This window comes from Saimiri boliviensis, chromosome 4 (assembly GCF_048565385.1).
Source record: "Saimiri boliviensis isolate mSaiBol1 chromosome 4, mSaiBol1.pri, whole genome shotgun sequence".
Lineage (NCBI taxonomy): Eukaryota > Metazoa > Chordata > Mammalia > Primates > Cebidae > Saimiri > Saimiri boliviensis.
Genome location: NC_133452.1, coordinates 151,793,420 through 151,820,782, shown reverse-complemented (window position 1 = coordinate 151,820,782; position 27,363 = coordinate 151,793,420).

Sequence of the window (27,363 nt, the reverse complement as noted above, 5' to 3'; positions counted from 1 at the left end):
GTCAGGCACCATAAGAAATAGTTTCAAGGCTCTGGGGAGGGCTTTAAGAAATTAAAGAATCAGCATCTAACATAAACAACATCCCCAACACACGAATAGCAGCATAGGGCAGGGGAGAGAGGTCATGCACACCCCAAAATGCCTGCAGAGAGGATGGTACATAACAGCTTTGGCTTACACTGAGGAGGTTTCCTTCCTGTGCTTGAAGATTCAAGGCTACACGGTGTCACCTTGAAAATGACGTCTTTGGCCGGGCTCAGTGGCTCATGCCTGTAATCCCAGCACTATGGGAGGCCAAGGCAGGCGGATCACCTGAGGCTGGGAGTTCAAGACCAGTCTGACCAACATGAAGAAATCCCGTGTCTACTAAAAATATAAAATTAGCCAGGCATGGTGGCACATGCCTGTAATCCCAGCTACTCAGGAGGCTGAGGCAGGAAAATTGCTCAAACCCAGGAGATGGAGTTTGCAGTGAGCTGAGATTACATCAGTGTACTCCAGCCTGGGCAACAAGAGCAAAACTCCATCTAAAAAAAAAAAAGAGAGAGAGAAAAGAAAGGAAAATGACATCTTCAGGACAAGCAAGCCAGCCCAAGGCCTTTGCACGTACTGTTTCCTCTGAGCCACGCAACAACCCTTCCCGCCACCCCAGCTAAATCTCACTCATCCTTCAGGTCTCACCTGAAATTTCACTTGGTCAGGAGAGCCGTTTCTGAACCTGGGGAGCCTGGGAGGCTGCCTCGTTCCATCTTAATTCAGTTGTGGGGCCTATTAATTGGAAACCTACAAATAATTCTTCTGAATAACCTTAGAATCAAAATTTTAAAATTAAAAAAAGTATGTAAGCATCTCATTAAATAAACTGTCACTGAGGCCATTATAAATATTTTGTGACCTAAGCCAAAGGTTCTGGGCCCGTCTATGTCCTCTGTGACTAAGGTCTGTAATGTTTTTGCCTGAATAGAGAATGCAGAGCCTACCCGCTGCCGTCCGATAGGGTCCACTCACCGTCATTGGAGACACCATTCCTGAGCACTGTATTTATTTTATTTATTTTATTTATTTTATTTATTTATTTTTTGAGACAGGCATGAGCCACCACGCCCAGCCAGAGCACTCTCTTTAAAATAGCAAATCCACCCAGGACACACAGTCCCCATCCTCTTACTTTACATATTTTTCTCTATAGTCTCCCGGGACACTTTTACATGTTTGTTTGTTTATCAGGCTGACCTCCTTCTTTCCATAAAGGAAATCGTTTCTTTTGTTCACTATTGTATCACCAGAATCTGGAAGAATGCCTGGTGAGTAGTAGGTGCTTGGTAATATCTGTTTAATGAAACAGTGAATGGGGCCTGACGCAGTGGCTCACACCTGTAATCCCAGCACTTTGGGAGGCCAAGGCATGTGGATTACCTGAGGTCAGGAGTTCAAGACCAGCCTGGCCAACATGGCAATACCCCATCTTTACTAAAAATACAAAAATGAGTCAGGTGTGGTGGCACACAACTGTAATACTAGCTACTCAGGAGGCTGAGGCAGGAGAATCACTTGAACCCCGGGGGGGTGGAGGTTAGAGTGAGCTGAGATTGTGCCACTGCACTCCAGGCTGGGCCAAACAATGAGACTCTGTCTCAAAAAAAAAAAAAAAAAATCCTTTTCAATGTCTGTATGTATAAGCTTCCATGATGTAAAATGCGATTTAGCTAAAGTGGTTTTCCTTGTTGAAAATTTGCTAGTTTTTCGCCTAGAAGTTACTACCCAGTCAACAAAGATCTGATAAACAAATTAACATCAAGATGTTAATGATTGATGATAACATTTGTGCTTTGAGAAGCAGTGGTAGCACTTTAGGTAGGCAAGTGTAAACTGAAGGGTAAATATTTTTGCAGGGCTTACTGTTTGTTTTATCTTCCTTTATTTATTTACTTATTTATTTATTTCGAGACGGAGTCTCACACTGTCACCCAGGCTGTAGCGCAGTGGCGTGATCTTGGCTTACTGCAATCTCTGCCTCTTGGGTTCAAGCAATTCTCCTGCCTCAGCTTCCCGAGTAGCTGGGACTACAGGCGTGCACCACCTCACCCAGCTAACTTTTTTTTGTATTTTTAGTAGTTGGCCAGGATGGTCTTGCTCTCCTGACCTTGTGATCCACCCGCCTTGGCTTCCCAAAGTGCTGGGATTACAGGCACGAGCCACCATGCCTGGCCTATTTTATTTTTAAGACAATCTTGCTATATCACCCGGGCTGGAGTGCAGTAGCATCTCAGCTCACTGCAACCTCTGCCTCCCGGGTTCAAGCAGTTCTCCTGCCTCAGCTTCTCAAGTAGCTGGGATTAGAGGCATGTGCCATCAAGCCCAGGTAATTTGTCTTGTATTTTTAGTAGAGATGAATATCTATTTTAGTAGATATTCACCATATTGGCCAGACTGGCTTTGGACTCCTGACCTCAAGTGATCCACCCATCTTGGCCTTTCAAAGGGCTGAGATTACAGGCATGAACTACACTTTACTGTTTAAAATTTGGCGCATGAACCAGCAGCGTTGAGATCTCCTGCGGGGGGGGCTTAATGGAAATGCAGAATCTCAGGCCTGCACTCCAGACCTACTAAATCAGAATGTGTACTTTGACAAGATACCCAGGTGAGTTTGAGAAGTACTAGTCTAGGGAAGCACAGGATATTAGAATTGCCCATCCAATCTATGTGGAAAATGTGCTATTAGAAATTGGAGAGAGCTGGCTAGGTGTGGCAACTCATGCCCTGTAATCTCAGCACTTTGGGAGGCCGAGGTAGGCGGATTACCTGAGGTCAGGATTTCAAGACCAGCCTGGCAAACATGGTGAAACCCTGTCACTACCAAAAATACAAAAATCAGCCGGACATGGTAGCACACGCCTGTGATCCCAGCTACTCGGGAGGCTGAGGCAGGAGAATCGCTTGAACCCAGGAGGTGAAGGTTGCAGTGAGCATATTGCATATTGCACTCTAGCCTGGACAGCAGAGTGAGAGTCCATCTCAAAAAAATAAGTAAAAAAGAAAAGAAAAGAAAAAAGGAAATTGGAAAGGGCAGATAGCTACAGGTAAAATTCCTACAGGTGGACCCCCATGTTCCTGCTCATTTCTGTTGCCTTTCCAACTTGGCAACACTGTGAGGCTCCCTCCCTGTACCTTCACACACTCCTGGTCTAACAACACTGTCACACAGAACACACCTCCACACACCATCATCAGTGACTATGGTGAACCTACTTATCTATTTTTACATCTGTGTGGTTCATTTGTAATAAAGATGGATTCAAATAAATCTATTGCTGATTGGCTCCAATTTCATAATAAAGGAAGTAAGTTCAGTTGCTCTATCATTCTAGAGAAATTCCCATTTTAGTCCATTAGGATTGTCCTCTCTGAGCTGGTCTAATGCAACTCTGTGCCAAGTGCTTATCCTTACATGAAGAAAATACACTGTTTTAACTTCTTCGTTTTACTCACATCCAGAGTGGCATAAACTGGTCAGTCTTCTTCACCCATACATCCATGGGAAAACTGGAAAAATAATTATTAGAAAAGGGCACCATCATTCTAAAACAACAGAAAGAGAAACTTGTTTTTTGAGAAACTATTTTTGTTTAAAACTTTTGTTTTAATTTTTGTTTAGAATAGGCCAAGGTGGTAAATTATGCCTGGGAAAAATATACACAAATCTTCTCTGGAAAACAGATTTTAAATCCAGGCCTTAACAAATTACAAGAGATAGATTTCCAAGGAATATCAGCTCACAATAAAAATATCTCAGAACATACAAGGAAATAAGCCATCATGCATGAAAGCCAGCAAACCCTGAATGATACTTTTTAATGAAAAAAGTATTGATCAATAGATTCAGTGCAATGTCTATCAAAATCTAAGCACACTTTTTAAAAGAAATTGACAAGTTCATGCTAAAATCTCTGTGCAAATTGCAAAAGATGTAGAAAAGCCAAGAATTTTTTTAAAAAAGAAGAATGAAGGTGGAGAAATTATGCTAACTGATTTCAATACTAACTATAAAGCTACAGTAGTTAAGATAGTATAGTATTAGTGTAAGAACAGACAAAGAGATTAATGGAACCGAGAGTTCAGAAGTAGACCCTCACATATATAGTCAATTGACTTTAGACAGAAGTGCCAAGGTAATTCAATGAGCAAAGGGTATCTTTTCAACAACTGTGCTAGAAAAACTAGATATTCGTATGAAAAAACATGAGCCTTAACTTTTACTTCACACCATATGCAAAAATTAACTTGAAATAATCAAAGACCTACTTCTACAGGCTAAAATTATAACATTGCTATAAGAAAAAATAGGAAAAAATCTTCACAAGTTTGGGTTAGGCAGATTCCTTAGATGGGACACAAAAGCATGAAAAGAAGAAATTGAAAAATTGAACTCCATCAAAGTTTTAACTTCTAATCTTCACATATATCAGAAAGGACTGACAAAGGACTTCTATCCAGAATATATAAACAACTCTTATAAATAAACAATAAGAATAAAGCTCCAATTTTTTATGATCAAAAGATATAAACAAATATTTTACAACAGAAGATATACAATTGTCCAATAAGTACATGAAAAAATGCTTAACATTTTCATTTCTCAGAGAAATGCAAATTAAAACGACAATAAAATACCACTCCACAGCCACCAGAATGGCTAAAATTTTTTTGATTGACAGAGCCAAGTATTGGCCGGGATGAACATTGATGATAATGTACACAGCAGCACAACCAATTTGGAAAATCATTTGGCAGTTTCTTAGAGGGTCACACTAACTACATGAGCCAGCGATTTCACTCCTAATTGTTTACCCAAGAGAAATGAAAGAGAAATGAAAACTTGTCCACAAGAAGACTTGTACATAAATACTTACAGCAGCTTTATTTATAATAATAATAAAAACAAAACAGAAAATAACCAAAATATCTATTACCAAGTAAATAGATAATGATAGTGTATCTATATATGTCTATATAATAGAACACTACTCAGCAATAAAAAGGAACAAACTACTGATGTACACAATCTGAATAAATCCAAAACATTGAATATATTTTTACTTGTTTGTTTTATTTATTTATTAATTTATTTTGAGACGGACTCTTGCTCTGTTGCCCAGGCTGGGGTGCAGTGGCACGATCTCATTTCACTGCAACCTTTGCCTCCCGGGCTCAAGTGATTTTCCTGCCTCAGATTCCCAAGTACCTGGATCACAGGCATGCACCACCATGCCCGGCTAATTTTTGTATTTTTAGTACAGACAGGGTTTCACCATGTTGGTGGTGAAACCATGTTGGCTGGTCTCAAACTCCTGACCTCAGGTGATTCACCCTCCTCAGCCTCCTAAAGTTCCGAGATTATAGGTGTGAGTCACCATGCCTGACCCTGAATATATTTTTATTTTACATTATGTGAGGTCAAAGAAGCCAAATACCAAAGAGTACATAATGTATGATCCCATTTATATGAAACCTTAGAACAGTGGAAAATCATCTATGACAACAGAAAGCAGATTAATGGTTACCTGGGATCACAGGTAAGTGTGGAAAAGGAACAGGAAAGAATATTTTGCCAAGACAGAAATGTTGTAGATGTTGATTATGATGGTGATTACATAAGAGTCTACACTTGTCAAAACCCAGCAAACTGCATTCTTAAGTTGGGTCATTTGATTGTATGTAAATTACACCACAATGTTGAGTTTTATAAAACTGAAGGAAGGCTGAAAACAGAAGGCTGAAAAAGAATGAAATTCAATGTCTGCAAGTGAAATACACAATTATTTAAAATATGTAAAAAAATAAAATAAAATAAAATATGTATAGAGGACCTACTAGATGCGAGCAAGACGTTAGGTGGTCCTGGAGTGTTAAAGAAGATAGAATGGCAGTGCTAGAGTGGAAAATAGTTGGGACTGAAGGGCAGAGTTGTGGCTTCTGCACAGTGGGTGTATGACCTGGTCAGGTCACTTCATGGGCCTCTGCTACCCCACCAGTAACATGAGGGAGATGGACTGGTTTGTATTCAATGCTGTTACACTCTATTTTTAAGTCTATTAGGAATTTGCCTCCTTATAGAGTGAGAGATTAGAAATGGAAAGACGCATAGCTTAAGTCAGACAGATCTAAGTTGTGCTTTAAAGAAATAAACATGTTTGGCTGGGCACGGTGGCTCACACCTGTAATCCCAGCATTTTGTGAGGGCGAGGCAAGTAGATCAACTGAGGTCAGGAGCTTGAGACCAGCCTGGCCAACATAGTGAAACTTTGCATCTACTGAAAATACAAAAAAATTAGCCAGGTATGGTGGGGCTCACCTGTAGTCCCAACTACTTGACAGGCTGAGGCAGGAGAATCCCTTAAGCCTGGGAAGCAGAGGTTGCAGTGAGCTGAGATCCACCTGGGCGACAGAGCAAGACACCATCCATCTCAAAAACACACACACACACAAAGAAAGAAATGAACATATTTGCAAAGGTGTGCTTTAAAGAAATGAACATATTAGCATTCATAATGTAAGTTGTCTTAAAGAAATCATGCCAGTTTTTTTCAATTAACTTTTACTAAGCACTCATTTTTTATAGGTGTCTCCCCAACCTCCCCAGCGCCATCCTCCCTCCCTTTCTTTGTTTTTTTTTTCTTGTGACTCAGAAGACTATGTATTAACACACCCCTAAAACTGCTCAGAGGTCACAGTGACCTACTTCCTAAATCTCAATTCCAATGTACTCTTAAATCTTCATCTTACCTGATTTCTGGGCCACACTCAACACTGTTAACCCCTCCAATCACAGAGAATTTGTGACCCTTCAGTTCTGAGATGCTGTTCTAGCTAAGTCTTCTCCTGCCCCCCAGATGACTCCATCTCAGCCTCTTCTTTTTCTTTTCAACCCAAAAGTTCTCTTTTTTTTTTTTTTTTTTTTTGAGACGGAGTTTCGCTCTTGTTGCCCAGGCTGGAGTGCAATGGCGCGATCTCGGCTCACCGCAACCTCCGCCTCCTGGGTTCAGGCAATTCTCCTGCCTCAGCCTCCTGAGTAGCTGGGATTACAGGCACACGCCACCATGCCCAGCTAATTTTTAGTATTTTTAGTAGAGACGGGGTTTCACCATGTTGACTAGGATGGTCTCGATCTCTTGACCTCGTGATCCACCCGTCTCGGCCTCCCAAAGTGCTGGGATTACAGGCTTGAGCCACCGCGCCCGGCCCCAAAAGTTCTTTGCAAAGAGCCAGATAGTAAATATTTTAGGTTTTGTGGGTCATGTGATCCCCTAAAGTAGCAGATTCTTCTTTGTTTTTTATTATTGTTTTAAACCCTTTGGGATGTAAAAGCCATTCTTAGCTGGCCAGCAGTAGCCCTCCCTTTACACTCTGCCAGCCTTCCTGGGCCATTCCACCAAATGCTGCCCACCAGATGCTACCACCTGTCACCCAGACCTTCGGAGCAATGTCCCTTAAGTTCCTTCTCTCCATGATGGGGGTGTTAAGGGTGCCCCATTTTCTGAATTCCAAGAAAAATTCTGGTTATACAAAAAGAAAGGGCCAAATACATGAATAGATGATTCATAAAGTAATGAATGTCAATGGCTTTTAACCATATTAAAAGATTCTCGACCTCATCCACAATAAATGAAAAGCAAGGTGGTGGAAAAAACCACCAGATGTGGTTTTTTGATCTTGCAGAATAACAAAAATGAGAGTCTGATAACATAAACTGTAGATGAAGAATTGGAAAAATGAGCATGATCCTCTTTGGTGCACAGTTTAGCAACATCTATTAAAACGTAAGATACATATATCTTCTCAACTAGCAGGTCCATTTCTAAATAGTTACATGAAAAAAAGGAAGGATGGAGAATTATCAATTGGCTAAGGTGGGGCAGAAACTGGCGTGCTGTGTGTCATGGGTGAGAGAGAAACTTACTTTTTCACTGTGTATATTTTTGTGTTGTTAGAATGTTTTTGTTACTCATACTGTATTTTTACTTGCCCCCAATTTTTTTTTTTTTTGAGATGAAACTTCACTCTTGTTGCCCAGGCTGGAGTGCAGTGGCGTGATCTCCACTCACTGCAACCTCCGCCTCCCAGGTTCAAGAGATTCTCCTGCCTCAGCCTCCCAAGTAGCTTGGATTGCAGGTGCCCACCACCATGCCCAGCTAAGTTTTTGTATTTTTAGTAGAGATGGGGTTTCACCATGTTGGCCAGGTTGGTCTTGAACTCCTGACCTCAGGTGATCCACCCGGCTCAGCCTCCCAAAGTGCTGGGATTATAGGTGTGAGCCACTGCACCTGGCTAAAATTATTAAGATAAATGAATGGATAGGTAGGTAGCTAAGTAGATAGATAGATAGATAGATAGATAGATAGATAGATAGATAGATAGAATAACCTTATAAACAAAAAGAGAGGAATAGTTGAAGTAGAAGGGATCTTAAAAGTTGTCTAATTCAATATTTGTTGATGAGGAAACTGAGCCCAGGACAGTTCCGTAGCATTCCTAAGATCTTGCTGTGACTAGCAGAGGTGCAACTTGACTCCAGGCCTCCTGACTGCCAGTCCAGCACTTGTCTTTCTGCATCCCACCACTTCTTTTAGATGACCCGCTTGATGAAGGTAGTTCATGTCAATCATTTGAACTCAATAAAGAAATGCAGCTTTTTAGAAAAAAAAAATGTATCTTCTTTTATTTTGAAACACAGCTCTGTCAGCCAGGCTAGACTGCAGCGCCATGACTTCAGCTCACTGCAGACTTAACCTGGACTAAGGCGATCCTCTTGCCTCAGCCTCCTGAGTAGTTGGGACTACAGGCAGGTGCCACCATGCCCAGCTAATTTTTTTTTTAGACAGAGTCTCTCTGTGTTACCCAGGCTGGAGTGCAGTGGTGCGATCTCAGCTCACTGCAAACTCTGCCTCCTGGGTTCAAGTGATTCTCCTGCCTCGGCCTCCCAAGTAGCTGGGGTTACAGGCGTGTGCCACCATGGCTGGCTAATTTTGTATTTTTAGTAGAGGTGGGGTTTCACCATGTTGGCCAGGCTGGTCTCGAATTACTGACCTCAAGTGATCTGCCCGCCTTGGCCTTCCAAAGGTGGGATTACTCCTGGAATTACAGGAGTAAGCCATGACACTCAGCCAGCAAGACTTGTTTATTGTTTATCAGTCCTCTGTATTGCCACTACACAAATTGTGTATTCATCTGTTTTGCTTTTTCCTTTGAGTTTTTCTTCTTCTGGCTCTTTGTGCGCATTTAGGGTATTAAACCTTAGTTAAAATATATGATGTAAATATTTTATTATAGACTGTCATATGTCTTTTAATGATTTAACATGTCTTTGGTTGCATATAAGTTTTTTTTTTTTTTTTTTTTTTTTGAGACCGAGTCTCGCTCTGTCACCCAAGCCGGAGCGTAGTGGCGCAATCTTGGTTCACTGCAACCTCTGCCTCCCAAGTTCGAGCGATTCTTCTGCCCCAGCCCCCCGAGTAGCTGGGAATACAGGCGCGTGCCACCACACCCGGTTAGTTGTTTTGTATTTTTAGTAGAGAAGAGATTTCACCATGTTAGCCAGGATGGCCTCAATCTCCTGACCTCGTGATCCACCCACCTTGGCCTCCCGAAGTGCTGGGATTACAGACGAGAGCCACTGGATTGTGTCTTTTTTAGAAAAGTTTGTGTTCAGAATTTCTTTTTTCTTTCTTTAGACCTCCTCCTGTGATCTTCTTTTTTTTTCCCAGGATTTCTAATGTGCATTTGGCCTTTCTGTTCAGAGCAGGCCACTTCTGGGTTTGGGGCTTCCCATGAGATTTTTGTTCAGAGTAGCCTGGGATTCCTAGATGTTACTACAAGCTGAAAAGGCTTATAGGGCCTAGCCTGGGTCTTGAACTGTGTTTACAGTGCCCGCTCCTGAGCACACCCAGCAGAGAACAGGTCTCCAGAGCTGAGGAAGGGAGCATCTTTGGCCTTTGGTTAGTTTAGCATTTACTGAGCGCAGTACTCGGCAGTGAGGTTTGGGAATGAGTAGGCCATGGCCCTGCCCTGGAGGTGCTTACAGAGTAGTGAAGGAGACAGATACATAAACAGATCATTTCAGTTTTTCTACTATGACTGATTAACAGTCTACTCTAACCTTATAAAATATTTAAATTGACAGGGTGTGGTGGCTCATACCTGTAATCTCAGCACTTTTGGAGGCTGAGGCAGGCAGATCACAAGGTCAGGAGTTCGAGACCAGCCTGGCCAACATGGCAAAACCCGGTCTCTACTAAAAATACAAAAATTAGCCAGGTGTGGTGGCGGGTGGCAGGGGGGTGCCTGTAATCCCAGCTACTCGGGAGGCTAAGGCAAGAGAATCTCTTGAACCTGGGAAGCAGAGGTTGCAGTAAGCCGAGATCGCAGCATTAGACTTCAGCCTGGGCAAAAAGAGCGAAACTCCACTTCCAAAAAAAAAAAAAATTTAGTATAGGAAGAGATATTGACTTGATTACTTAATTTAGTATTACAGAACTCCAGTTTTTAAAAATTGATCCAAAAAATTATGATCTAAGATTTCATAACTGAAGAATTACCTACTAAATGAGACAAATAAAAATAGCATGGTGTGTAGAAAGCAGAGACTTGGACAGGAGTCAGTTCCTTGGATTCTAATCTGGGTTGTGCTGGGAACAAGCCTTGTGACCCAAAGTACTCCCTAGACTTCTGGCTTTGGTTCTTTCCTAGTTGGTTTTCAGAATCTTGGGGTAGGGAGTTTGGTAAGGAGAGGGCATGGGAGGGCAGAGATGCATGAGGATTGTTCTGTTGTTTCATTTCGGTTTTTAAATATCACACTGAAGGTCTGCTGACTCAGGTCTGTAATCCCAGCATTTTGGGATGCCAAGGTAGGGGCGGATCATTTGAGGTCAGGAGTTCAAGACCAACCTGGCCAACATGGCAAAACTCCGTCTCTACTAAAAAATACAAAAATTACCCGGGCATGGTGGCACATGCCTGTAGTCTCAGCTACTCAGGAGGCTGGGGCAGGAGAATCACTTGAACCAGGTTGCAGGTAGCTGAGATCCTGCCATTGCACTTCAGCCTGGGTGACAGAGTAAGACTGCATCTCAACAACAACAAAATCACACTGAAAAATCCTGCCTTCTCGATTAAACCCATATTTGGTTTACAAAGTGTTTTGTGATCCGATCCCTCATCTCGCCTCTCTTGACTGTTTCTAGGTAGGTCCTGTGTTCTCTCTTCCCTGTGAGACCTTTGCATGTGCTACTCTGGCCTCTTTTTCCAGCCTTCCCCGCATCACTTCTTTACCAACTGTTAGAGGCTGAATTATGTCCCTAAAAAAATCTTATGTTGAAGTCCTAACCCTCAGGACCTGAGAATGTGACCTTATTTGGAAATAGGGTCATCACAGGTATAATATGTTAGGATGAGGTCATACTGAAGTAGGGCGGCTTCTAATCCAATATGACCACTGTCATTATGAAAAGGGGAAATCTGGACACAGAATGAGATATAGAGAGAAAATGCCATGCGAAGACTGAAGTTTAGCTGGCGGAAGCCAAGGAGTGCCAAGGATTGCTGGCAAACCATCGGATGCTAGCGGAGAGGCATAAAACAGATTTACACGTGTGCCCACAGAAGAAACCAGCCCTGCCAACACTTTGGTCTTGGACTTCCAGCCTCCAGAACTGTGAGACAATATTTTTCTGTGGTTTAAACCGCCCAGTCTCTGGTATCTTGTCAAGGCAGCTCTAACTAACATTCTCACCTAAGTCCCCTTTACAACTTTCCTCAGGCGTTACCTGGAGGCCTTTCTTGGCTCTCCAAGTCTGGATTGTTCATCTTTCCCAGAAACCAAACTCTTCTAAGACTTCAGGTGGGCCTATGCTACTGCCTGTGGACACCCTACCCCACATCATATTAGACATATTAAAATGTGGCCAAATCCAACATTAAATATAATTTCATGGTGTAAATAGTTTTGAAAGAATTTGCTTTATAACATTGCTTTGGAAATTGACTGTGAGTAATTATGTTAAATTTACAATTGTTTATATCAACAATACTTCTACATATCTGGTAATTCTAAAAATCTTTGTTTTCTTTGGTTTTTGTTTTGGTTTGGGTTCTGTGTTGTTTTGAGACAGAGCCTTGCTCTGTTGCTCAGGTTGGAGTATAGTGGTATGATCATGGCTCACTGAAGCCTCAGCCTCCTGGGTTCAAGCAGTCCTCCCACCTCAGACTCCTGAGTAGCTGGAACTATAGGTGCGTGCCACCATGCCTGGCTAATTTTTTATTATTCTTTTGTAGAGACAAGTCTCCCTATGTTGCCCAGGCTGGTCTTGAACTCCTGAGGTCAAGTGATTGTCCCTCCTCAACCTCCCTAAGACTGAGATTACAGGTGTAAGCCACCATGGCCTGTAGGAATCATTGTTTTTTTTTTTTTTAATTGATACAGTTTTGCTCTTGTCACCCAGGCTGGAGTGCAATGGCATGATCTTGGCTAACTGCAACCTCCGCCTCCCGAGTCCAAGTGATTCTCCTGCCTCATGCTCCCAGGTAGCTGGGATTACAGGCACCCACCACCATGCCTGGCTAATTTTTGTATTTTTAGTAGAGATGGGTTCTTATCATGTTGGCCAGGCTAGTCTCGAACTCCTGACCTCAGGTGATCCACCTGCCTTAGCCTCTCAAAGTGCTGGGGTTACAGGCGTGAGCCACCATGTCCAGCAGAAATCTTTTAATAATCTATCTTACAAATTGTTTTCAGATGTAATAATTTTTATAAATACTAAATGCGGCTAGGCTCAGTGGCTCATGCCTGTAATCCTAGCACTTGAGAGGGCAAGGTGGGCAGATCACTTGAGGTCAGGAGTTCGATACCAGACTGGCCAACATGGTGAAACCCTGTCGCTACTAAAAATACTAAAAATATTCCTGAATTTGTGATCCACCTGCCTCGGCCTCCCAGAGTGCTAGGATTACAGGCATGAGCCACCATGTCCAGCCTGTAGATATTTAATTAAATGTTTATTTGAAGTTTTCATTTTCTTTTTATATTTTGTATATGATATTTATATATCATTTATATATATATAATTCATTTTCTTTTTATATTTTGGATACGATATTTATGTGACATATCATTTATACGCATATCATTCTCTCCATTAAGGGTTTAGAATTTTTTAAGACTCAAATATTTTTCTAGTTCCTGGGAAAGCTTGCAGGCCTTAAGCTCCTGCCAGCAATACCTAAAGAATCAAACACACCCCAGCATCCTGAGCTTATCTGTGCTGCAGGACATAGCACTTTCCATGTTACTGTCATTACCTTGGGTTTCTCATACAAATCTATGAATTTCTGGAGAACCAGTCAGTCTGTACCTTATTTCTTTGTATATTTTACCCAGTACAATGTTTGCCATGCAGCTGGTCGGTGGTCTAGTAGTCTCATTTAACGAACAAATGAGCACTTTTTTTTCTTTTCTTTTTTTTTTTTTTTACAAACTCAGCTTTAAAAATTTACTAAGTGTGGCAATAATTAATGCTTATACTTTAAGATGAAGAGCTAAACATGAAACAGATAAAGCTGCAGGGCAGGCCAGGTGAAGTGGATCACACCTATAATCCTAGCACTTTGTGAGGTCGGATCACCTGAGGTCAGGACTTCGAGACCAGCCTGGCCAACATGGCAGAACCCTGTCTCTACTAAAAATATAAAATTTAGCCGGGCATGGTGGCATGCACCTGTAATCCCAGTTACTCAGGAGGCTGAGGCAGGAGAATCACTTGAACCTGGGAGGCGGAGGTTGCCGTGAGCTGAGGTCGTGCCACTGCACTCCAGCCTGGGTGACAGAGCGAGACAGTCTCAAAACAAAAAACAAAAAACTGCAGGACATATATATTTTTTTACATTTGAGGACGTTTATATTATGTCGTCATAAGGCCATACCACATTTTACTTTAGAAGGACAAAACCATTGTCATGTTGCTATTCCTAAGGGATAGGAGCAGATGCTAATTGTTGGTAAGTAGTCTAACGGGGCTTCTATCTCTCTTGGTCCTTCTAGGCCTTGGTTCAAGAAAGTGAGTCTTGGATTAGGCCGAGTCAAAGGTTTAGAATAAATGCTAAAGAGCAAGTGCCAAGGAGGAGAAACACACGGACATCATAGTGATAGGAGCAGGCTCTGAAAAAAGTAGACATGTGGGAACTGAAGGGTGAGGCAGAAGATAGTTGCCTATGCAATAATAATGATGCTGCTGTGGTAATAAACAAGTTACAGCATGTGTTGAGAGTTTCCTAGTACCAAAAACAGTGGGGATGGGCTTTGCATGCGTTGCCTTTTTCTGCCCTCATGACAGTTCTGTGATATATTATCACTTTCCCCATTATACAGATAAAGACATTGGGTTTAAAGAGATACAGCTGAGGTGAAGGTGAAGGTCTTCCAGCGGATGATGGCAGAGCTGGGATTCGGAGTTTGTGTGGCCCCAGAGCCCACACTCTTAACTACCACCTTCTTTCCCAGCAGTTTGGTTACTTATTTTTGTATTTTTAGTAGAGACAGTGTTTCATCATGTTAGCCAGGCTGGTCCCAAACTCCTGACCTTAGGTGATCTGCCTGCCTTGGCCTCCCAAAGTGCTGGGTTTACAGGCATGAGCCACATTGCCCAGCCAAATTATAGAATTATTTTTAAGGAAATTTGTTCTAGTACGTTAAACTACATTTAACCATTTAGTTAAGTAATTCCAGACTGTCTATGGAGAAGCACTGTCATGTTCCTTTAATAAATGTTGATGTCTCACTTACAATCACTAATAATGAATGTACTAAAATCCTTCAAATCAAAAAAGGATCTGGCTTTATTTAGGCAGTTAAATTTGCCCCTTACAAGTCTATTAACCAGCATAACAATTTATTTGCTAAGCAATTTCTTAGAGTAATCAAAGGCTTCACCATGTTCAAAATGAATGCATTACAATTCAGAATTGAGCTCTACTTAATAAGATTTCATTATATTGTAAAGGACTACATTAGGAAAGCTATAGGCAGGAGCTCCAAGAGAAAAATGTTTCTAAACTCTGACAGAATAACTTGTAAGCCAACGAGGACAGAGGATGTAAACCTGGTTCATTCCCAATTTAATACAGGGTTTTTGGTCTAGTTTCTAGAATACATTGCTGAGTTAAAAAACTTAAAAAGCCACAGAATTCCAATAAATTATTTTATGCATGTATCAATACTTATTATAAAACTGACATTGTGTTGCATGGTGCTTGAGGCTTTAGTCTTCCCAGACTTTAATGTGCACAAGAATCATCTGGGGATAGTTACCCTGCAGATTCTTATTCAGTAGGTCTGGGGCAGGGCCAGAGAATCCACAGCCCTAAAATGCTCCCAGGGAAGCGTTTGGAACTCAGATTTTGGGGGCCAGATAGTTGGATCTACATCAAAATTGTAGCTCTACTGTACATTAGATCTGTGACCTGGGCGAGGTACTTCACCTCTCTGTGCCTTGGTTTCCTCATCTGCAAAATGGACTCATGGTAACTACATATACATCATAGGTGTGTTATAAAGATTAGATTAGTTAATGAATGTAAAGAAAATCAAGCAGAAAAAAATATCAACTGTCATTATACTACACATACAATTGCAACTTGCTTTTTTTATTTAGCTGTATATCCTGGGCATCTTTCCATGTCAGTAGAATAAGATCTATCCAATTCCCTCTAATAGCTACATAGAATTCTACAATTGGATGTATCTTAATTTGCCTCATTCCGGTGATGTTTTTTTCTCTTTTTAAAAATCATGGTAAAACATACATGACATAAAATTTTACTATTTTATTTTATTTGAGATCAGGTCTCACTCTGTCCACCAGGCTGGAATGTAATGGTGTGAACATGGCTCACTGCGGCCTTGACCTCCTGGGCTCAAGCCTCCTGTGTAGTTGGGACCACAGGTACATGCCATCACACCTGGTTAGTTTTTTAACTTTTTTTTTTATAGAGACAGAGTCTCACTATATTGTCCAGACTGGTATTGAACTTCTGGGCTAAAGTAATCCTCCTGCCTCAGCCTCCCAAAGTGCTGGGATTACAGGCATGAGCCACCATGACCAGCCTCAAATTTGCCATTTTAAACATTTTAAGTATACAGTTCAATGGGACTTTTTCACCATCCCAACAGAAACTCTGTACCCTATAAGCAATGCCTCCCCATTCTCCCAGCCCTTGGGACCCTTTATTTGATTTCATGTTCCTATACATTTTCCTAGTCTAGGTTCCTCATATAAGTGGAATCATACAGTATTTGTCGTTTTGTGCCTCCGATGGATTTTGAAGGACATGTTTTCTCAATCTGCCTTCCCGCAGAATCTGTGCTCTGAATTTTGAACTCTCTGAGGAGCTGGTTGTTGTCTTTCTCCTTGGCCTGGACAGGAATTAGGTCTGAGATGCTGGCCTTCTATGACATGCAAGCTCTGCAGGCTTCTGACTGTGTAATTAACAAAAGCATTCCCTGCGTGCCTACTGCAGGCCAGCACTGTACCACACGCTGCTCTGTGAGCTTGGAAAAAAGGCCCCTGTTTTACAGATGCAGACCCTGAACATCAGAGAGGCAAAATGACCCTTTTGTTGTTACTAGTTAGGGACAGAGGTGGGTTCTAGTTAGGTCTGACTCCAAAGCCCCTGCTCTTTCACCACCTAGTAGTCTGGCAAAGGAAAAAACCATCATTTCCAGTATTTTTTTAAAACAACATTCTGATTAGTGCAGGCGGAACTTAAACTAAGCACCCTGAAAATTGAATATGCAGATACATAGCCAAAATAACTGAGGTATTTTCTAAACAAAAGAACTCATCACAGAACCAACCTCTAAGCTTCTCATTTGTTACTTGGTTTCTCAGATGCGGGCATTTTCAAGGAGAGTACATTTACACTGCTTGCTATTGTCTAGCCTTGTATTAACAGTCCTGCATCCTTATCAGGAGAGTATGTTGATTCCGGATGGTAGGTAAGCAAACAAAGGATTCGGAGAACTTCAGCAAACAGTTCTTTATAGAGCTAGCCCTATCCTAAAATACAGCACTCATTCCCTTCAGTGCTCCACAAGGAACAAGAATGCTCAGAGGCAACCTCTGAGGGATCCCTGACATACAGACAAAAGTCAAAATGCTAATGTGATTTCCTAAGACACTCCCTGGGCAACTAAACGAGCGTGTGCATGCCTGTGTGTGTGTGTGTACATGTGTATCCAGTTACTTGTGGAACTAGACTCAAATATTCTACTTGATGTGAAAATCCTCTAAACATGGCTGTAACTATCACATCTAAAAATCCCCTTCCTCCCTCCTACGAGGTGTCTTTGGTCTCTTGTTTTTGCCAAAAAGAAAGAGCACGGGCTATGTTTTGCATCAGCCTCTTCACGTGCTCAAGTTCAGGATCGTCTTCACCGGCTCACATGTTGTTTTGGCAGCACACATGCATTCTTTCCTGCGGCCACCACTTAAAGGAGCCTCGTTCAGCCAAGAGGAAGTGTGGCTGTCCTCCCGGCTGCTGCCGACTGTATGTACTGTGTGTTGTGATCCTGTGATGTTATACGCTGGATGTTAGACTGGGGTGATTAGAGAAGGCTTGATAACATCACCTGAATGCAGTGTGCAAGCCAAAGCCACTAATCTTATTATTCATCGTGAACACCAACAAGACAAAAAACAAAAAAAACAAAAACTGATAATATCCCCAATGACTTCAGAAAGGGATACTGATCAAAAGGTCAAGGTTTTCCAGATCTGATGCTTTTTAGTGACTTGGTTCAAGCTATTTAACTTTTTTATTTATTTTATTTTTTTTGAGACAGTTTCACTCTTGTCAGCCAGGCTAGAGTGCAGTGGCAAAATCTTGGCTCGCTGCAACCTCCACCTCCCAGGTTCAAGTGATTCTCCTGCCTCAGCCTCCCAAGTAGCTGGGATTACAGGCATGCACTACCACACCCAGCTAATTTTTGTATTTTTAGTAGAGACAGGGTTTCTCCATGTTGCTCAGGCTGGTCTTGAACTCCTGACCTCAGGTGATCCACCCACCTCAATCTCCCAAAGTATTGGGATTATAGGTCTGAGCCTCCGTGCCTGTTCACTATTTACCATTTCTGTAACAATGATTAGTATCCAATCCCTACATAGTTACTAGGGATTTTGTAATTAGACAAACTTTTAATTTGTTATTATAAATAAGTCTGAAATTCAAATCACGTGTAGCCCCGTACACTGGATACCTTTGAAGGATTCGTGAGAAACAATCTCTTTAAACACTCTGGCTGTGATATAATAAGGCATTGAGACTACTCAGCACACTAGGAAATCGGCGTACTATTTTCTTATTGCAGCAAAGGCCACTGCCCTTTTAAAGTTTGATGCAGTATCAGAATATAATGTTAACCTTTGATCCCCGTTTCAGTGCTTTGTAAGAATAACTGTGCATTCACTTTTGGCAAGATCCTCAAAAGTACAAGGCTAGTATGATGTGCAGGGTTCAGAAAAACAGGGATATAAATAAAGCCATCCCTTCAGTCTTATGTACGTGTCATTGATTACCCATCTGGGGTCGGTAAGATATGTTGCACATGTATTCTGCGGTCCACGTGTTCTGGAGAGATCATGGTTACTGTAAATGTTAAATTATAATTCAGTAGATATTTATTGAACATCTCAATGCTGTGTTTGCTCTCAATTGAAGGGAGTGAGCTAAGCAAAGAAACAGATGAAATAGCTAGTGGCCACCCTTCTGAAAGGGTTCCCATCTTCTCCTCTTTCCCTCAGTATTGTATCCCTCCACAGCATGGCTGGTTTCCATCACTCAACAAGCATGTGAAACACACAGTGAAGTATATCTTGAAGGAACTTACTATCTAGCTCAGGAGAAAAAAATGTGTATATGAAAAAGCTAGAGGCGGGATGTGGTGGCTCATGCTTGTAATCCCAGCACTTTGGGAGGCTGAAGTGGGCAGATCATTTGAGGTCAGGCGTTCAAGACCATCCTGGCCAACATAGTGAAACCTCATCTCTACTAAAAATACAAAAATTAGCCAGGCATGGTGGTGTGCACCTGCATGGAATCCCAGCTACTGGGGAGGCTGAGGCAGGATAATCTCTTGAACCTGGGAGGTGGAGGTTGCAGTGAACCGAGATCATGCCACTGTACTCCAGCCTGGATGACAAAAGTAAGACTCTGTCTCAAAAAAAAAAAAAAGAAAAGAAAAGAAAAGAAAAAGCTAGAAACCAGTGGAAGTTCATATAGAATGAAGTGCTAGAATGAGAGTGGCAAAGACTGAGAACGGGTTGGAGTTTCAAAGGAGGAGAAAATAGCTGTGCTCAGGTTACTGAGGCATTTCTGTGGAAGGAACCTTGAGAGTCGGCCCCTGAATGGAGTGAGGAATTGAATTAATGCAAAGGAGAAAGAGTGGGCATCTCAGACTGGAAAATAGCTGAGCCGGAGCAGAGCACGGAGGTGAAATGAAAACATTGTGTGGCTGAGTCCTGAAGTATTAGATGGGGCAGAGTGAGGCAGACATTCACAGGGAGAGGAGAGGCAGGGCTGAGCTGTGTCAGAGCCACACCAGGTACAGCAGCCTCCATGCAAGGCGGAGGTCTGGCCGGACAGTCAGAGCCTATAGGAGGAGGGGCATCCGCTCACAGGGGCTCTTGATGTGTGTATCCAAGCATCCTTACCTGGGGCAGCCTGACATGGGGTATCAGAGCCTGAGTGGAGAAAGAAAAGCATCCATAAGGGAGAAGAGACAACTGTGGAATTTGGAGACTGATCCAATAAGAAATATATTAAGATTTCTGTTTGTGACTAGCCTGATCAACATGATAAAACCCTGTCTCTACTAAAAATACAAAAATTAGCCAGATGTGGTGGCAGGTGCCTGTAGTCCCAGCTACTCAGGAGGCTGAGAAAGGAGAATTGCTTGAACCCAGGAGACGGCAGTTGCAGTGAGCCAAGAGCTTGTCACTGCACTCCAGCCTGGGTGACAGAGAGAGATTCCATCTCAAAAAAAAAAAAAAAAAAAAAAAGAAAAGAAAAAAAGAAAAGAAATATATTAAGTTTTCTCTCTCTCAGAATGGGGAGTTAAAAATATGGAAAAAGGCCGGGCGCGGTGGCTCAAGCCTGTAATCCCAGCACTTTGGGAGGCAGAGGCGGGTGGATCACGAGGTCGAGAGATCGAGACCATCCTGGTCAACATGGTGAAACCCCGTCTCTACTCAAAATACAAAAAATTAGCAGGGCATGGTGGCACGTGCCTGTAATCCCAGCTACTCAGAAGGCTGAGGCAGGAGAATTGCCTGAACCCGGGAGGCGGAGGTTGCGGTGAGCCGAGATAGCGCCATTGCACTCCAGTCTGAGTAACAAGAGCGAAACTCCGTCTCAAAAAAAAAAAAATCGAAAAAAGAAAACTAAGATGAATATTGTGGTTTTGGATTCGAATTGGGTATATTAGTATGAATCGAAATTTTCAAGATAGAAAGATGGATAGACTTATACACTTAAATGAATATCCATATATAAGTATTGTGGTGGGCATACTCTAAGACAGCCCCCAATTATTCACTTTGAGAGACCTGAGTCTACTCTTGCATCTACCATGTGGTAAGGTGATGGCGCTTATTTGCTCCTGAGATGGCCCTCAATGATCCACACCCGGCATTCATGCTTTCCCCTTGAATGTGGGCAGAGCCTATGACTCACTTCTAAGCAAGATAATATAGCAGATAGAATGGAATGTCATTTCCGTGAGTATGTTACATAAGATTATAATGTCCTTCTTGCTTGGAGACTCTCTTTCACTTTTTTTTTTCTTTTTTGAGATGGAGTCTCGCTGTATTGCCCAGGCTGGAGTGCAGTAGCATGATCTCAACTCACTGCAGCCTCTGCCTCCCAGGTTCCAGTGATTCTCCTGCCTCAGCCTCCAGAGTAGCTGGGATTACAGGTGTGCACCATCACACTCAGCTAATTTTGTATTTTTAGTAGAGTTGAGGTTTCACCATGTTGGCCAGACTGGTCTTGAACTCCTGACCTCAGGTAATCCATTCACCTTGGCCTCCCAAAGTGCTTGGATTATAGGTGTGAGCCACCATGCCCAGCCTCTGCTTTTTTTTTTTTTTTTTTTTTTCTTTTTTTTTGAGACAGAGTTTCACTCTTGTTACCCAGGCTGGAGTGCAATGGCATGATCTCGGCTCACCGCAACCTCCGCTTCCCGGGTTCCGGTAATTCTCCTGCCTCAGCCTCCTGAGTAGCTGGGATTAAAGGCATGCACCACCATGCCCAGCTAATTTTTTGTATGTTTAGTAGAGATGGGATTTCACCATGTTGACCAGGATGGTCTCAATCTCTTGACCTCATGATTCACCCACCTCGGCCTCCCAAGGTGCTGGGATTACAGGCTTCAGCCACTGTGCCTGGCCCCTTTTTTTTTTTTTTTTTTTTTTGAGACAAGGTCTTGCTCTGTGCCCCAGCTGGAGTGCAACAGGGTCATAATGGTTCACTGCAACCTCTGCCTGCCTCCTTGGCTCAAGCAATCCTCCTGCCTTAGCCTCCCAATTAGCTGGGACGGCAAGCATGTGCCACCATATCTAGCTGATTTTTTTTTGTATTTTTTGTCAAGACAGTGTTTCGCCTTGTTGCCCAGGCTGGTCTCATAGTCCTGGGCTCAAGCAGTCCTCCTGCCTCAGCCTCCCAAAATGCTGGGATTACAGGTGAGAACCAGCTCATCTGTGTAGAGCTGTGGAGGCCCCACAGGGTCGTGGGGTGTCCTTTTTGCTGTGCTAAGGTGCAGGATCCGAGAAGTAAAGAGACAGGACACTGAAGAACTGGTGAAGAGCATCTGGACTCGGGGGGCCACACCACCTGTGAGCGGAGCTCAGTGGTGGTCCCCAAATGTCCAAGAGCATCTGTCTTTATTAGGTACAAGCAGGGGGCAGGGTCGTGAGTGAGGTCATTATCTATAGGCTTAGTAATAGGGCATACATAATCATGTGAGTTACAAGTGAGGGGACCACCCCATTATGTCACCTGGGCAGAGAGGTGGGCCGTGCGCAGCAGAGGGCTGTGCTATGTGCAGTAGTAGAGGGTCGTGTGCAGAAAAGGGGTCTATCCCCTTTAGGTCACCGAGCCAAGAAGGTGGGCTGCGTGCAACAGGTGTCGTGCGCAATACTTCTTATCTAGCGGCTGGAGACTTCAAAGCATTTCTAATAGAAGGATAATAGAAGCTTAATGCAATGGGCGCTGACAGACTTGTGCTCTTCTCTTAAGATATTTATGGGAGGATTCTTTGAGCTAGCACAGAAGCTAGAAAAGACTGACAGGGTGTACAGCCGCCGTGACTGGTCACACCAGAGGGTTCTTCTCCCTCGGTTGCTTCCAGGATCTCAGGCCTGAGGCCTACTTTCCACAGGAACTGGATGTAAGGTACTACAACTCCTTTATCAGGAGGAGAGGCACTTGCTCCAAGCCTGCCATACAGCGTATGCCCTTTTAGGCAGGGACACCACCGCCTGGGTCTTTGGTTCTCGCCCTGATCTGGCTGTTTTCCCATGTACTGCTTCTGTTCTGTAACTGCTCTAGGCATTCCTCCTACTATAAACTAAAAGCACTAAATGTGTCAGTACAGTTCTGACTACAATACCCATATAATTATATAGACAAATTATACAGAACTAAGTAAGCTAGATATATGTAAGCAGTAAGTTGCACTTCAAGCACTAATTCTATAAACTAATATATGATTATATATGAAGGATTATGTAAAGGAAACAGCTGAGCAATAACACTGTAAGATATTCTTCAGGCACTAGTTGTGTCTGGGGTCAGGACAGTTCTCCTTCCTTGGTGCCCATGGAGGGTGTTACTCACAATCTGGCCTTCTTGCTGACTTTGATGGAGCAAGTTGCTGTGTGATGAGTCACCCTATGGAGAGGCCCACATGGCAAGGAACTGAGGGCAGGCTTCAGTCAACAGCCAGTAAGAACCTGAGGCCTGTTCAGCACACCCATAAAGACCTGAATCCTTCCACCACATGACTTTGAAAGTGCATCTTTCCTTAGATGAACCCTGTGAACCCTGAGATAAGACCATAGCATCAGATGACATTTTGTGAGACTTTAAAGCAGAGGATTCCATGAGGCCCTGTCAGGACTCCTGAGCCACAAAAACTGTGAGGTAATGAATGTGTGCAGTGTCAAGATGCTAAATTTGTGGTAATTTGTTATACAGCAATCAATGACTAACATACATAGTATGTATATTACTTAGCTCTCACTGAAAAGGTCTAAGAGCAACAACACTCCAAGAGCAATAAGCACACTGAGTGGATAAATTTTGGCTTCAAACACCATTTGCAATGAAAAGGAAACATGACTCCTTGGAGAAATGGCTGATTCCACGGCTGCAGCATGGAAAGTCCAAGATGAGTTTGGGATATCTTGTTGTGCCATAAAGTCAGGAAGTGCTCAGAGAGTGATGGGGGCATTTCAAAAGGCATAGAAGCCAAGTAGAGGGACTCCTGCTAGCCTACTGAGGGACAATCTGAGTATCAAAATAAATGATAACAGTGATGAATTCTAACCCTATTGAATAAAGTTGGAAACCACATCCATAGAGCTAAAAATAAACAAGTGAAAGTTTGATGAGGAATGGGATATTTGGATTATTTCAAAGCATCTCTCCACAAAATATTTATTCATTGCAAAGAGGAAAACAGCTTTGCAGTGGAGAAGACTGGCAGAAATGATCAAAGTTAGCATCATCAGAAATGCAACATGTGACTATTGTGAGGCACCCGATATCCTGAGAAGAACATAGACGCATCTCTATGATATTCCTGCCCAAGATTCATAACCTGAATCTACTTATGAAGAAATAGACAAACCCAAATTAAGAGACACTAAAATATATGGCCTGTAATCTTCAAAGGTGTCATGGTCAGGAAAGTCAAGGAAAGACTGAGGAACTGTTTTGTGGCTAGAGACATATGACACCTAACTGCAATGCATGGTTTTGAAATGGATCATTAGGCTGTAAACAATGTTATTGGGGTAACTGGTAAAATTTGAATGGGGCGTGAAGATTAGATAGTAGAAAGTATCAGTGTTTCTTTCCTGATTCTGATGGTTGCATTTCTGTTAGGTAGAATATCTTGTTTGTAGAAATTCCACAAAGGTGATGTCAGCAATTTACTCTCAAGTAGCTCAGTAGAAAGAGTTCTTTCAATTGTATCCCTGATTTCCCTGCAATTTTGTGATTGTTTCAAAAAATTTTTAATTTTTTTTAAAAGGAAGAAATGCTTGTCTACCTTAGAACTTGTTGGAAATGCAGCTTCTTGAGTCCCACGCCAGATCAGTTCTTCAGGTGGTTCTGATGCACTGAGAACCACTGTACTAGCCCATTTATTCAGATTTTTATATTGAAAACCCATTTCTTAGCTGAATGTGACTCCCACTACTAGAGACAAATAAGATTGGTCTTTTAAAATTTCTACTCCTATTTCCATTAATAATTCATTATAAAGCTGAAAACGTTGATACTAAGAAAGTAGAATAATACATTTTAGAACTGTTTTGGAAAAAGAAGGAAGGAACTGCTATTTATTGAGAGCATGCCATATGCCAGGCTTCATGCTGGTTTTTTTCTTGTAGGAAAGAAAATCCATGGATTTTCAGAATAGCCTCCAGCAATTTAAACCAGAATCTTCCAGCCCACTTCACTGAATATTCTAGCTTTTGAGAAACCCATTCACCATTCCTTCAACAAACATCTATTGATGGCCTACTATGTGCCATCAATGAACAATGCCCTGAAAGTTATATGGTAGTGCTGGGCATGATGGCTTACGCCTGTAATCCCAGCACTTTGAGAGGCCGAGGCAGGTGAATCACAAGGTCAGGAGTGTGAGACCAGCCCAACATGGTGAAAGCCCATTTCTACTAAAAATACAAAAAATTAGCCGGGCATGGTGATGCCCTCCTGTAATCCCAGCTACTCAGGAGGCTGAGGGAGGAGAATCAGTTGAACCCGGGATGCGGAGGTTGCAGTGACCTGAGATCGCACCACTGCACTCCAACCTGGGCGACAGAGCAAGACTCTGTCTCAAATTAAAAAAAAAAAAAAAAAAAAAAAAGAAAAAGAAAAGAAAAAAGAAAGTTATATGGTAGTTAAAAAAAATTTTTTTTTGAGACAGAGTCATGCTCCCGTCATGCAGGCAGGTAGTGTAGTGGCATGATCTTGGCTCACTGCAAACTCCACCTACCAGGTTCAAGCGATTCTACTTCTTCAGCCTCCCAAGTAGCTGGGATTACAGGTGTGCACCACCACGCCAGGCTAATTTTTGTATTTTTAGTAGAGATGGGTTTTGCCATGTTGGCCAGGCTGGTCTCAAACTCCTGACTTCAGGTGATCCATCCGCCTTGGCCTCCCAAAGAATATGGTAGTAAATTCATGTACACAGTATTTGGTGCTTATGACAAAAACCTTCATAGCACATGTAATCTTTTTTTTTTTTTTTTTTTTGAGACGGAGTTTCACTCTTGTTACCCAGGCTGGAGTGCAATGGCGTGATCTTGGCTCACCGCAACCTCCACCTCCTGGGTTCAGGCAATTCTCCTGCCTCAGCCTCCGGAGTAGCTGGGATTACAGGCACACGCCACCATGCCCAGCTAATTTTTTGCACCTTTAGTAGAGACGGGGTTTCACCATGTTGACCAGGATGGTCTCGATCTCTTGACCTCGTGATCCACCCGCCTCGGCCTCCCAAAGTGCTGGGATTACAGGCTTGAGCCACCGCGCCCGGCCGTAATCTTTTTTAAAAAAGGAACTTTATTGAGATATAATTCACAAACCACATAATGTAGCCATTTAATGTAAACAATTCAGTGGTTTCTAGTATATTCACAAAGTTGTGCAACCATCACCATCATACCTTTTAGAACATTTTACCACCCCCAAAAGAAATTCTGTACTCACTACGAGTCACTCCTCCCTCTCTCCTCCCCTCAGCTCCTGGACAACCATGAATCTACTTTCTGTGTCTATGAATTTGCCTATCCTGAACATTCCATATAAAATGAAACATAAAATATGTGGTCTTTTGTGATTGGCCCCCTTCACTTAGCATAATATTATCAAGGTTCATCCATGTTGTAACATTTATCAGAACCAAAACTCCATTCCTTTATAGTGTTGAATAATGTTCCACTATATGAATAGATAACATTTTATTTATTTATTTATTTATTTATTTATTTATTGAGACAGAGTTTCGCACTTGTTGCCCAGGCTGGAGTGCAATGGCACCATCTCGGCTCACCGCAACCTACGCCTCCTGGGTTCAGGCAATTCTCCTGCCTCAGCCTCCTGAGTAACTGGGATTACAGGCACACGCCACCATGCCCAGCTAATTTTTAGTATTTTTAGTAGTGATGGGGTTTCACCATGTTGACCAGGATGGTCTCAATCTCTTGAACTTGTGATCCACCTGCCTCGGCCTCCCAAAGTGCTGGGATTACAGGCTTGAGCCACCGCGCCCGGCGTACATTTTATTTTTAAATTTTTAATTTAATTAAAAGAAATTTTTGAGACAGGATCTCCCTCTGTCACCCAGGCTGGAGAGCAGTGGCATGATCACAGCCCACTGTAACTTTGACCTCCTGGGCTCCAGAGATCCGCCCACCTCAGCCTCCTGAGTAGCTGGGCCTATAAGTGTGCACCACCACACCTGGCTAACTTTTCTATTTTTTCTAGAGACAGGGTTTCTCCATATTGCCCAGGCTTGTCTGAAACTCTTGGACTCAAGCAATCTGGCCTCCTAAAGTGCTGAGATTACAGGTGTGAGCCACTATGCCTGGTCAACATTTTATCATTTTATCCATTGATGGATATTTGGATGGTTTCTACTTTTTTACTATTATGAATAATGCTGCTATGAACATTTGTGTGCAAGTTTTTATGTGAACATATGTTTTCCCTTCTCTTGGGTATATACCTTGGAGTAGAATTGCTGGGTCATATGGGAAATCTAAGTTTAAGCTTGGAGGAACCCCAATACTGTTTTCACACCTGCAGTGTCTGAGCCTATCAGGGTTCTCATTTCTTGACATCCTTCTCAACACTTTGTATAGCATATGTAATCTCTGCATCATAAATTGTGAACCCTTCGTTTTTAGAATGAAGACCACTGGATGAATTATAAACACTTGAAATTAAGCATTATGAAACTAGCTTGCTGTGTCATCAAGAAGTATTAAAGGAGTACCTCCTAGATATAGAAGACTATGCTAGGAC